The sequence below is a fragment of the Salvelinus sp. IW2-2015 genome, linkage group LG3 (genome assembly GCF_002910315.2).
Source record: "Salvelinus sp. IW2-2015 linkage group LG3, ASM291031v2, whole genome shotgun sequence".
NCBI classification, from domain to species: Eukaryota; Metazoa; Chordata; class Actinopteri; order Salmoniformes; family Salmonidae; genus Salvelinus; species Salvelinus sp. IW2-2015.
This window is the reverse complement of record NC_036840.1, coordinates 26,394,731-26,405,876: the sequence shown is the minus strand read 5'-3', so window position 1 is coordinate 26,405,876 and position 11,146 is coordinate 26,394,731.

Here is an 11,146-nt window from a genome sequence, read left to right as displayed (position 1 = left end):
ACTAATAAACAATAACACTTGGGCTTCTACTTCTAGCTTATAAGTACTATACACATTTTACAGACACAATCTAATTTACAATAGTTATATTTTGTTTGTTTTTAGTCCTGGCCTTCCTCTATTTCTGGTCCATACAGTTTGATTTCTATTTGCCATATATTTGTAACTGTGCTATTTCACAAAAGTTCTGAACCTATATACATTTTACAGACCCGTATGTTTTACATTTGTTATCTTGTCGTTATTAGACCCACCCTTCAGCTCCATTCAACCCCTCCCATCTATCTCTTAACACCATCCATATTGGATTTATATTTGCTATATATTTTTAAACCTTGCTGTGATGCTTCACAAAAGCACTGAACCTTTCTATTCTCATAGTTCCTACAGATTGTAAAATAATTATATTATTGATCGATTGACTATGACTTTTCAAATCTCTAAATATCTAATGACTCTGCCTCCTCGCAGCAAAATCTGCAGAACTGGGAAGATTGTATCCCCCATATATATAACATTCTATAAGTTGCATTAATTTTGTATAATAATTTAAATAAAAAAATTCAAAGTTTTGAATCTGGTGTCATTTTGTGTGTCAATTCATAAACCATGTGCCATGGAATCGGTACATCGAAAATCTCTTCCTGCACCTCTGTACTGGTAGTTTGGCCCACTCCTCTTGTGCAAACTGCTCCAGTTCTCCCAGATTAGAAGGGGGCCTTCTCCCAACTGCTGTTTTCAGATTTCTCCAAGTTTTAAATGGGATTTATATCTGGACTCATTGCTGGCCACTTCAGAACAGTGTTTTGTCTTGAACTAATCCTGGGTGCTTTTTGAAGTATGTTTGTGGTTATTGTCCTSCTGGAAGACCCATGACTTTCGACGGAGACCCAGCTTTCTGACACTGGGTCCTACATTGCACTCCAAAATGCCTTGGTATTCTCCTGATTTCATGATGCCATGCACACGTTCAAGGCACCCAGTGCCAGGGGCAGCAAAGCAACCCCAAAACATTACTGAACCTCAAATCAAATCAAATCAAATCAAATCAAATMTTATTAGTCACATACACATGGTTAGCAGATGTTAATGCGAGTGTAGCGAAATGCTTGTGCTTCTAGTTCCGACAATGCAGTAATAACCAACAAGTAATCTAACCTAACAATTCCACAACTACTACCTTACACACACACACAAGTGTAAAGGGATAAAGAATATGTACATAAAGATATATGAATGAGTGGTGGTACAGAACGGCATGGCAAGATGCAGTAGATGGTATAGAGTACGGTATATACATATGAGATGAGTACTGTAGGGTATGTAGACATAAAGTGGCATAGTTTAAAGTGGCTAGTGGTACATGTATTACATAAAGATGGCAGATGCAGTGATGATATAGAGTACAGTATATACATATGAGATGGGTAATGTAGGGTATGTAAACATTATATTAAGTGGCATTGTTTAAAGTGGCTAGTGGTACATTTTTTACATAATTTCCATCAATTCCCATTTTTAAAGTGACTGGAGTTGAGTCAGTATGTTGGCAGCGGCCGCTAAATGTTAGTGGTGGCTGTTTAACAGTCTGATGGCCTTGAGATAGAAGCTGTTTTTCAGTCTCTCGGTCCCTGCTTTGATGCACCTGTACTGACCTCGCCTTCTGGATGATAGCGGGGTGAACAGGCAGTGGCTTGGGTGGTTGTTGTCCTTGATGATCTTTATGGCCTTCCTGTGACATCGGGTGGTGTAGGTGTCCTGGAGGGCAGGTAGTTTGCCCCGGTGATGCGTTCTGCAGACCTCACTACCCTCTGGAGAGCCTTACGGTTGTGGGCGGAGCAGTTGCCGTACCAGGCGGTGATACAGCCCGACAGGATGCTCTCGATTGTGCATCTGTAGAAGTTTGTGAGTGCTTTTGGTGACAAGCCGAATTTCTTCAGCCTCCTGAGGTTGAAGAGGCGCTGCTGCGCCTTCTTCACAACGCTGTCTGTGTGGGTGGACCAATTCAGTTTGTCCGTGATGTGTACACCGAGGAACTTAAAACTTTCCTTCTCCACTACTGACCCGTCGATGTGGATAGGGGGTGCTCCCTCTGCTGTTCCTGAAGTCCACAATCAATCTCCTTTGTTTTTTGTTTGACGTTGAGTGTGAGGTTATTTTCCTGACACCACACTCCGAGGCGCCTCACCTCCTCCCTGTAGGCCGTCTCGTCGTTGTTGGTATCAAGCCTACCACTGTAGTGTCACTCCGCAACTTGATGATTGAGTTGGAGGCGTGCATGGCCACGCAGTCGTGGGTGAACAGGGAGTACAGGAGAGGGGCTCAGAACGCAACCCTTGTGGGGCCCCAGTGTTGAGGATCAGCGGGGTGGAGATGTTGTTACCTACCCTCACCACCTGGGGGCGGCCCGTCAGGAAGTCCAGGACCCAGTTGCACAGGGCGGGGTCGAGACCCAGGGTCTCGAGCTTGATGACGAGTTTGGAGGGTACTATGGTGTTAAATGCTGAGCTGTAATCGATGAACAGCATTCTCACATGGGTATTCCTCTTTGTCCAATGGGTTGGGCAGTGTGCAGTGTGGTTGCGATTGAGTCGTCTGTGGACCTATTGGGTCGGTAAGCAAATTGGAGTGGTCTAGGTGTCCGGTAGGGTGGAGTGTATGGTCCTTGACTAGTCTCTCAAAGCACTTCATGATGACGGAAGTGAGTGCTACGGGGCGGTAGTCGTTTAGCTCAGTTACCTTAGCTTCTTGGGAAACGGGAACAATGGTGGCCCTCTTGAAGCATGTGGGAACAGCAGACTGGGATAAGGATTGATTGAATATGTCCGTAAACACACCAGCCAGCTGGTCTGCGCATGCTCTGAGGACGCGGCTGGGAATGCCGTCTGGGCCTGCAGCCTTGCGAGGGTTAACACGTTTAAATGTTTTACTCACCTCGGCTGCAGTGAAGGAGAGCCCGCAGGTTTGGTAGGGGCCGGTGTCAGTGGCACTGTATTGTCCTCAAAAGCGGGCAAAAAAGTTGTTTAGCCTGTCTGGGAGCAAGACATCCTGGTCCGCGACGGGGCTGGTTTTCTTTTTTGTAATCCGTGATTGACTGTAGACCCTGCCACATACCTCTTGTGTCTGAGCTGTTGAATTGCGACTCGATTTTGTCTCTGTACTGGGACTTAGCCTGTTTGATTGCCTTGCGGAGAGAATACTCACTGTTTGTATTCGGTCATGCTTCCGGTCACCTTGCCCTGGTTAAAAGCAGTGGTTCGCGCTTTCAGTTTCACGCGAATGCTGCCGTCATCCACGGTTTCTGGTTTGGGAATGTTTTTAATCGTTGCTTTGGGTACGACATCGTCAATGCACTTCCTAATGAACCCCGCTCACCGAATCAGCATATTCGTCAATATTGTTGTTGGACGCGATGCGGAACATATTCCAATCCGCGTGATCGAAGCAGTCTTGAAGCGTGGATTCAGATTGTCGGACCAGCGTTGAACAGACCTGAGCGGCGGAGCTTGTTGTTTGAGTTTCTGTTTGTAGGCTGGAATCAAACAAATGGAGTCGTGGTCAGCTTTTCCGAAAGGGGGCGGGGGAGGGCCTTATATGCGCGCGGAAATTAGTATAACAATGGTCTAGGGTTTTTCCAGCCTGGTAGCACAATCGATATGCTGATAGAATTTAGGGAGTTTTGTTTTTAGATTAGCCTTGTTAAAATCCCCAGCTACGATGAATGCAGCCTCAGGGTGTGTGGTTTCCAGTTTACAAAGAGTCAGATAAAGTTCGTTCAGGCCATCGATGTGTCTGCTTGGGGGGGAATTATACGGCTGTGATTATGATTGAAGAGAATTCCCTTGGTAGATAATGCGGTCGACAATTTGATTGTGAGGAGTTCTAGATCAGGTGAACAGAATGACTTGAGTTCCTGTGTGTTGTTATGATGATCACACCACTTCTCGTTAATCAATAAGGCATACCCCCCCGCCCTCTTCTTACCGGAAAGATGTTTGTTTCTGTCGGCGCGATGCATGAAGAAACCAGCTGGCTGCACCGACTCCGTTAGCGTCCCTTGAGTTAGCCATGTTTCCGTGAAGCAGAGCACGTTGCAATCCCTGATGTCTCTGGAATGCTACCCGTGCTCGGATTTCATCAACCTTATTGTCAAGAGACTGGACATTGGCGAGTAGTATGCTAGGGAGTGGAGCGCGATGTGCCCGTCTCCGAAGCCTGACCACGAGACCGCCCCGTTTGCCCCTTCTTTCGGCGTCGCACAGGGTCGCCGGCTGGGATCAGATCCATTGTATTGGGTGGAAGGCAAAACACTGGATCCGTTTCGGGAAAGTCTATCCATTCGGTGGAACGTGATGAGTTGACGTTAATCGTATATTCAGTAGTTCCTCCCGACTGTATGTAATGAAACCTAAGATTACCTGGGGTACCGATGTAAGAAATAACACATAGAAAAACAAAATACTGCATATTTTCCAAGGAACGCGAAGCGAGGCGGCCTCTCTTTTCGGCGCCGGAACCTCCTCCATGTTTGACTGTAGGGAAGGTGTTATTTTATCTGAAGGCTTCATTTTGTTTTCTGTGACATAGAGATGGTGTGCTTTACCAAAATCTCTAATTTGGTCTCATCTGTCCACAGGACATTCTACCAGAAAGATTTTGGCATGTTCAGGTGTGTTTTGGCAAATTGCAGTCTGACTTTTTTATGTCTTCTCTCAGCAGTGGGGTCCTCATGGGTCTCCTACCATATAACCACCTTTCATTGAGTTGGCGACGGATGGTGGAGTTGAAAACTGTCATACCTTGTGTCTGAAGGTCAGCTTGAATCTGTGTGGCAGTTGATCGAGGTGATTTCTCCACAATTCAAACAATCCTTTACTACAATCTTCCATCAAGMTCTCTCTTGCGGCCACATCCAGGGAGGTTGGCTACAGTGGCATGGGCCTTAAACTTCTTGATAACATTACGTACGGTGTAAACAGGAACATCAAGGTCTCTGGAGATGGACTTGTAGCCTTGAGATTGTCCATGCTTGGCTACAATCTTGTGTCTGACCACCTAAGATAATTCTCTGGTTTTCTTTCTTTTCTCAATGCTCATTGCGGTACACACAGTGACACAAAACAGGAGAACGAGTCCATTTCTCTATTCAAACTGGTTGAATGCGTGATCCAATTACCTGATCCTATTACCACCGCTAGTCTTAGACGCTTTGTGAATACAGGCCCAGAACCCTTCAATAATATCTGGAACTAAACTTCTCTGTCTAATTAATCATAGTCATTCTTGATCTCACTGAGCATAAATAATGTATGATGTTTAGTCTTGTAATGGGTCACTTGATTCCCAAGGCATTTATCTTAGTCCGTTTGAATGGCCTGGTGTTGTGACTTGATGTGCTCCCAAAGAATTTAGGAGCTCTTTTCAGCCGGAACAGGAAGCTGCCTTCTTTTCCTGTTAAGTCTATCCTGTGATTGGTCTGTGAGCTGAGGAGTATTTCCATGGCAGTTCAGTCATCACCAACATCACCAAACCTCGCCAAAACATATATCTAACAAAGGCCAAAGAGAAGGCAGCAATAAGTTAGTCAAAATGTATGGTTGATAGATGCAACATCAGGAAAAACTCTGAACCCTAATTCTATGCTAAGACTGTTTGTTGGTCAGGTCAAGGAGAAACTCTCTGCCCTATAGACTAGTCGCATAAGCATACTTCTGGATATATAACATGGCCTGGAGCACAAAGAACAACAACCCAGCCCAGTGTGGGGAATATAGGACCATTGTGATAAGGGAACTACTCTAGTGGCTAGACGCCTTCTAGTGTTAATCTATGTAGGCTGGCGGTTTTTCCCATAGGAATGAATGGCCACAAGGGAATAAAAGTGCATATGATTCCTTCTGTTCAAGGCTGTTACATATCAAGGATGGATCTCTCTCTCTCTCTCATATATACACTGAGTGTACAAAACATTAGGAACACCTGCTCTTTCCATGACATAGACTGACCAGGTGAATCCAGGTGAAAGCTATGATCCCTTATTGATGACGCTTGTTAAATCCACTTCAATCAGTGTAGATGAACGGGAGGAAATAAGTTAAAGAATGATTTTTAAGCCTTGAGACAATTAAGACATGGATGTGAATGTGTACCATTCAGAGGGTGAAAGGGCAAGACAAAAGATTTAGGTGCCTTTGAACATGGTATGGTAGTAGGTGCCAGGCGCTCAACAGTTTCCTGTGTGTATCAAAAATGGTCCACCAACCAAAGGACATCCAGCCAACTTGACACAACTGCGGGAAGCATTGGAGTCAATATTGGCGTCAATATTAGGAAGGTGTTTCTGATGTTTGGTAGACTCAGTGCATTCTTTTTCCAAATTTTGTTACGTTGCAGCCTTATTCTAAAATTGATTAAATCGTTTTTTTCCTTCATCAATCTACACACAATTCCCCATAATGACAAAGCAAAAATAGTTTTTTAGAAAAAAATGTTTTGCAAAAAAGTCAACGGGTCTGAATACTTTCCGAATGCACTGTATCTGTCACTGGTTGTTACAACTCTCAGTGCTTGTGCTGCAGTAACATTTGTGACCAGAATTTGGCTACCATAGATTTATGGGAAATGTAATAGTTTATTTGGTATGTTAATTAATAGATGATGACTTGTTCAGGGCAGATCAGGACAGCACAGTGGGCTAGGCCATGAAGTAAAAAAAATAAAAAAGGGATTTCTACAGCCCCTCCTCAAATGACAGTCTATAGTCTTTTCTATTCTTTTCAAACTGAATTCCTCCTTTTAAAACAATCAGTCACTACTTTGTCTGGTGATCCAGGATAAAATAGGAAATGAGATCATCATGTGCGCTGACTTAACCCTGCCGCAAGAAAAAGAGAAAGAAAAAGAGAGAAGAAAAAAAGGAGACACAATCTCACTCAGTCATTCTCCGCCACAGACTTTAAACTCTCATCTGTAAACCATATTAGGAAATGTGTGGTTGTCGTGTCACTCCAGTAGGCAGCCCACTACAGGGCGAGAGGCAATGAACAATGTTTATTCAGCTCGACTTCGCGTCTCACGCCTACTGATAACTGTTGGACATGTGACTCAAGAAGGTCAGGTCAGGTCAGTCTCTGTCTGACACAGTGGACGTTTAGAGAGAAAATTAAACAATAACCCAGTGCAACCTGCTCTGGTAAATCAGATAATTTATCCACAGACATTAAATAGGCGTAGATTTTCAGGCTTACTTCCCAGAATTACCTATTCAGCAAAAGCTTGTGTTGCCCCTATTGCCTTGCCCTAGGCCTCTCTCAAAGTAAAAGGTATTTACAGATAATGGACATTCATTTCTTGCCATTGAAACAAGAGGCACAACTTTGTAAATTGTTCTAGCCTACTTTTTCTTGTAAACGTGCACTGGTTCAGGTGTTTCCCAATAGACCTGGGTACAAAGTTTACGTTTGTAGTCGGCCTACATCAGGGATGGGCAAAACTTTTGGCTCAAGGGCCACGTCGGGATTTCAAAATTCAATGGAGGGCTGCACAGATGTTTTGGGACCTATTTGTTTGTCAAAATCAATTTGTGGACCAGAAATAGGGCAGTTATTTGAAAATATATACAGCGCATTCGGAAGGTACTCAGACCCCTTGACAATTTCCAATTTTTTTTTACGTTAGTCTTAGTCTAAAATGTATTAAATAGATTTTTTTCCTCATCAATCTACACATAATCCCCCATAATGACAAAGCAAAAACAGGTTTTTACAATTTTTTGCTAATTTATTAAAAATAAAAAACTGAAATATTACATTTACATACAGTACCAATCAAAAGCTTGGACACACCTAGTCATTCAAGTGTTTTTCTTTATTTTTACTATTTTCTACATTGTAGAACAATAGTGAAGACATCAAAACTATAAAATAGCACATATGGAATCATGAAGAAACCAAAAACGTGATGCTATCCTGATTAAGTAACATTATTAACATTACCATAAAATTACCTGCTTTGCTGATGGGGTAACATGGACACTCCCATATCAATACCTGCTATGCTTATGAGGTACCTTTTATAAACACTACAATGGATACCTGCTATGCTTATGAGGTAACGTTATAAACATTACCATATAAATACCTGCTATGCTGATGCGGTAACATAACAGCTACCATATAAATACCTGTTATGCTGATGAGGGAACATTATAAAACACTACCCTATAAATAGCAGCTTTACAGATGAGGTAATGTTATAGACTATACTATATAAATACCTGCTATGCTGATGAGTGAGATAGAAGCAATATGAATTATAGTTTACAAGATGAAGTGATGATCCATTCAGACCAGCCTTACTGATTGAACTTTCATAACTACATTATATGTACTGATGAAAAGTACTTCTCAACAATTTAGAAACTATGAAGATAGCTCTAGGGCTACAGTTTTATCTGCAATGTGCTCAATAAATGTTTAACAGCCATTCACACCTGCATTTACAGTAAGCCACAATATACAACCCAGTTCCTGTCCAATATATCACCCTACATTGGCCCATAAAAATGTTGTTGTCAGTTAACAAAACAACAGAGGCCACTTGTTATTCCTATAAGTAAACATTTCAATGGGCCTGCCTCTGATATAGGCACGTACAGTAGGCCTATAATGCAGTGCAACACAGGCAGGGTGCAAATAGCATAGCGACATCCTGAGGAAGTAGTTTCCCATAACAGACCTTACACTAACGACCCTTCAAAGGCGGCCATCTTGGACGCAGTGTTGTGTTGTTGAGTTTATGGGGGTGCTTTTGAATGTTTCCGATCAATTTTGACCAATTGGCCTAACGTAAAAATATGACAATAAGCAGTGGTGGAAAAAGTACCCAATTGTCATACTTGAGTAAAAGTTAAGATACCTCAATAGAAAATGACTAAAGTAAAAGTGAAAGTCACCCAGTAAAATACTACTTGAGTAAAAGTCTAGTACTTAAGTATCAAAAGTAAAAGTATAAATCATTTCAAATTCCTTACATAAAAAAACACCACTTTTTAAATGTTTTATTATGGATAGCCAGGGTCACACTCCAACACAAACTAAGCATGTGTGTTTAGTGAGTCTATCAGAACATCGGCAGTAGGGATGACCATGGATGTTCTCTTGATAAGTGTGTAAATTGGACAATTTTTCTGTCCTGGTAAGCATTCAAAATGTAACGAGTACTTTTGGGTGTCAGGGAAAATGTATGGTTTCAAAATTACATTATTTTCTTTAGAAATGTAGTGAAGTAAAAGTAAAAGTTGTCAAAAATATAAATAGTGAAGTAAAGATACCACAAAAAAACGACTTAAGTTGTACTTTAAAGTATTTTTACTTAAGTACTTTACACCACTGACAATAAGTGATGTGAAACAACGATTTAAATATACGTTTTTACGCTCATTCCTCAGAATGCAAAAACAACATTTCCTTTTGGGAAGGGATAAGGATGTTTAGGGATTGGCTAGCAGCCAAGCGCAGGCCTGTTGTGCTTAGTATTCTACTGAATGGAGTGTTTGGTGGGGCGAGCGGGAACCTTTTGTTTAATTTTTTGAAGACATCTCAGGGGTAGCAGCATCAATGAGTTAGCCAGCTAACTTTGACAAACGACCAGAAATAACTATTGATTTTCTGATTCATTAAGAAAGCTTAGATATGTGTTTTTGGTTATCAAGTCAATTAGACCATACCCATTTCAAGCTTATCCTTCTAAAAAATAAAAAGTTATTTCATAATATTTAGCAAGTTAGCTGGCTAACTCATTGATTCTGATTTGTAGTATACCCTCTGGACAGGGACTGGGCATTGTTATCACTAAATTCAATAGAAGCCGACTGAGGGTTTGAGGGTTTGTCACACACACTCAAGCGCATGCACAAGCACACATACACACATGCAAACACACACATACACACTCTCTCAATACTGGCAAAATGTTCTAATTACTAGGTTATCCTGCATGGCTAACTGGTAACCCGACTTACACGGTTATCCTCAACAGACCTTGGTGTTCAGATGCGTCATATGATTCAGTGGAAGCCTGGGTCTAACCAGCTCTCACAGTCTTATGTCAGAATTAGACATTCATCCATGTTTCTCAAACGTCAAATTTCTAAGTTGTTCCAAATGTCAAATTTCTATGTGTTTAAGGTTACGTAACTACACATTTTTAAGGTTAGGGTTTAAGTTTAGGCATTAACTCAGAGGTTTTAAGGTTGGGTATTAACTCCGAATGGTTAAGGTAAGGGTTAAAGTTTGAGATAGGCTGAAAACAAAACTCTCAAAAACAAGTTTCTATTGCTGGATTCGAACATGCAACCTTTGGCACCAGAGGCCTACTTGAAGGTAACAGCGCTTACTGTTGCCCCTAGTGGCCGGTTTCCACATCATGTCCCGACGTCCTCAGACATGGAGAGACATCGAATACTGACTTGTATCAAGGYTGACCTGGCTGCACTCAATACCAATATCCTGTATTACTATATTTTAAACAACAGGTGGGTCTAATCATGGATGCTGATTGGTTAAAACCGCATTCCAGTCGGTGTCTTTTCCACAAGTTATCACCGCCTAAAATCTATGACGTTGAAATGCSTATTTACTCTGTTTCATCTGATTGCGAAATCCGCTATCTCATCAGCTCAGCAATTTATATGCTAGAACTACACTGTAAAAAGCATCTAGACATGATCTCCCATTTCTTTTAGACTAGCATTTGGTTTGCAACAGCAGAGATTTGTTGGCTGATCAATATGAGCTTGTGACAACTGTACAATTCTAATCCTCAAAGTGTTCTCTAACCACTCTCCAAAAAAGTTGTGTTTGTTAGTCTTAACAGGCTGTTGATGGGTAGGGAAGTACAATTAATAATTTGAGATCATTTGAATGTCATTGATTATCTCATGAGTGTGTGTATCTTCACACTTCACACATTAATCTAAGTCATTCTTAATCACCTGAACTAATGCCATTATGCTCTGGTCAAATGTACATTCCGTTTTGTTTTGCAAAGTTGCAATATATTGAGGTTTTTCCTATTATTTCCCAAAAGCCAAGATCTCAGATCAAACTTCTACTTGTTGAGAACTGTAAGTAGAATTAATAAAAGT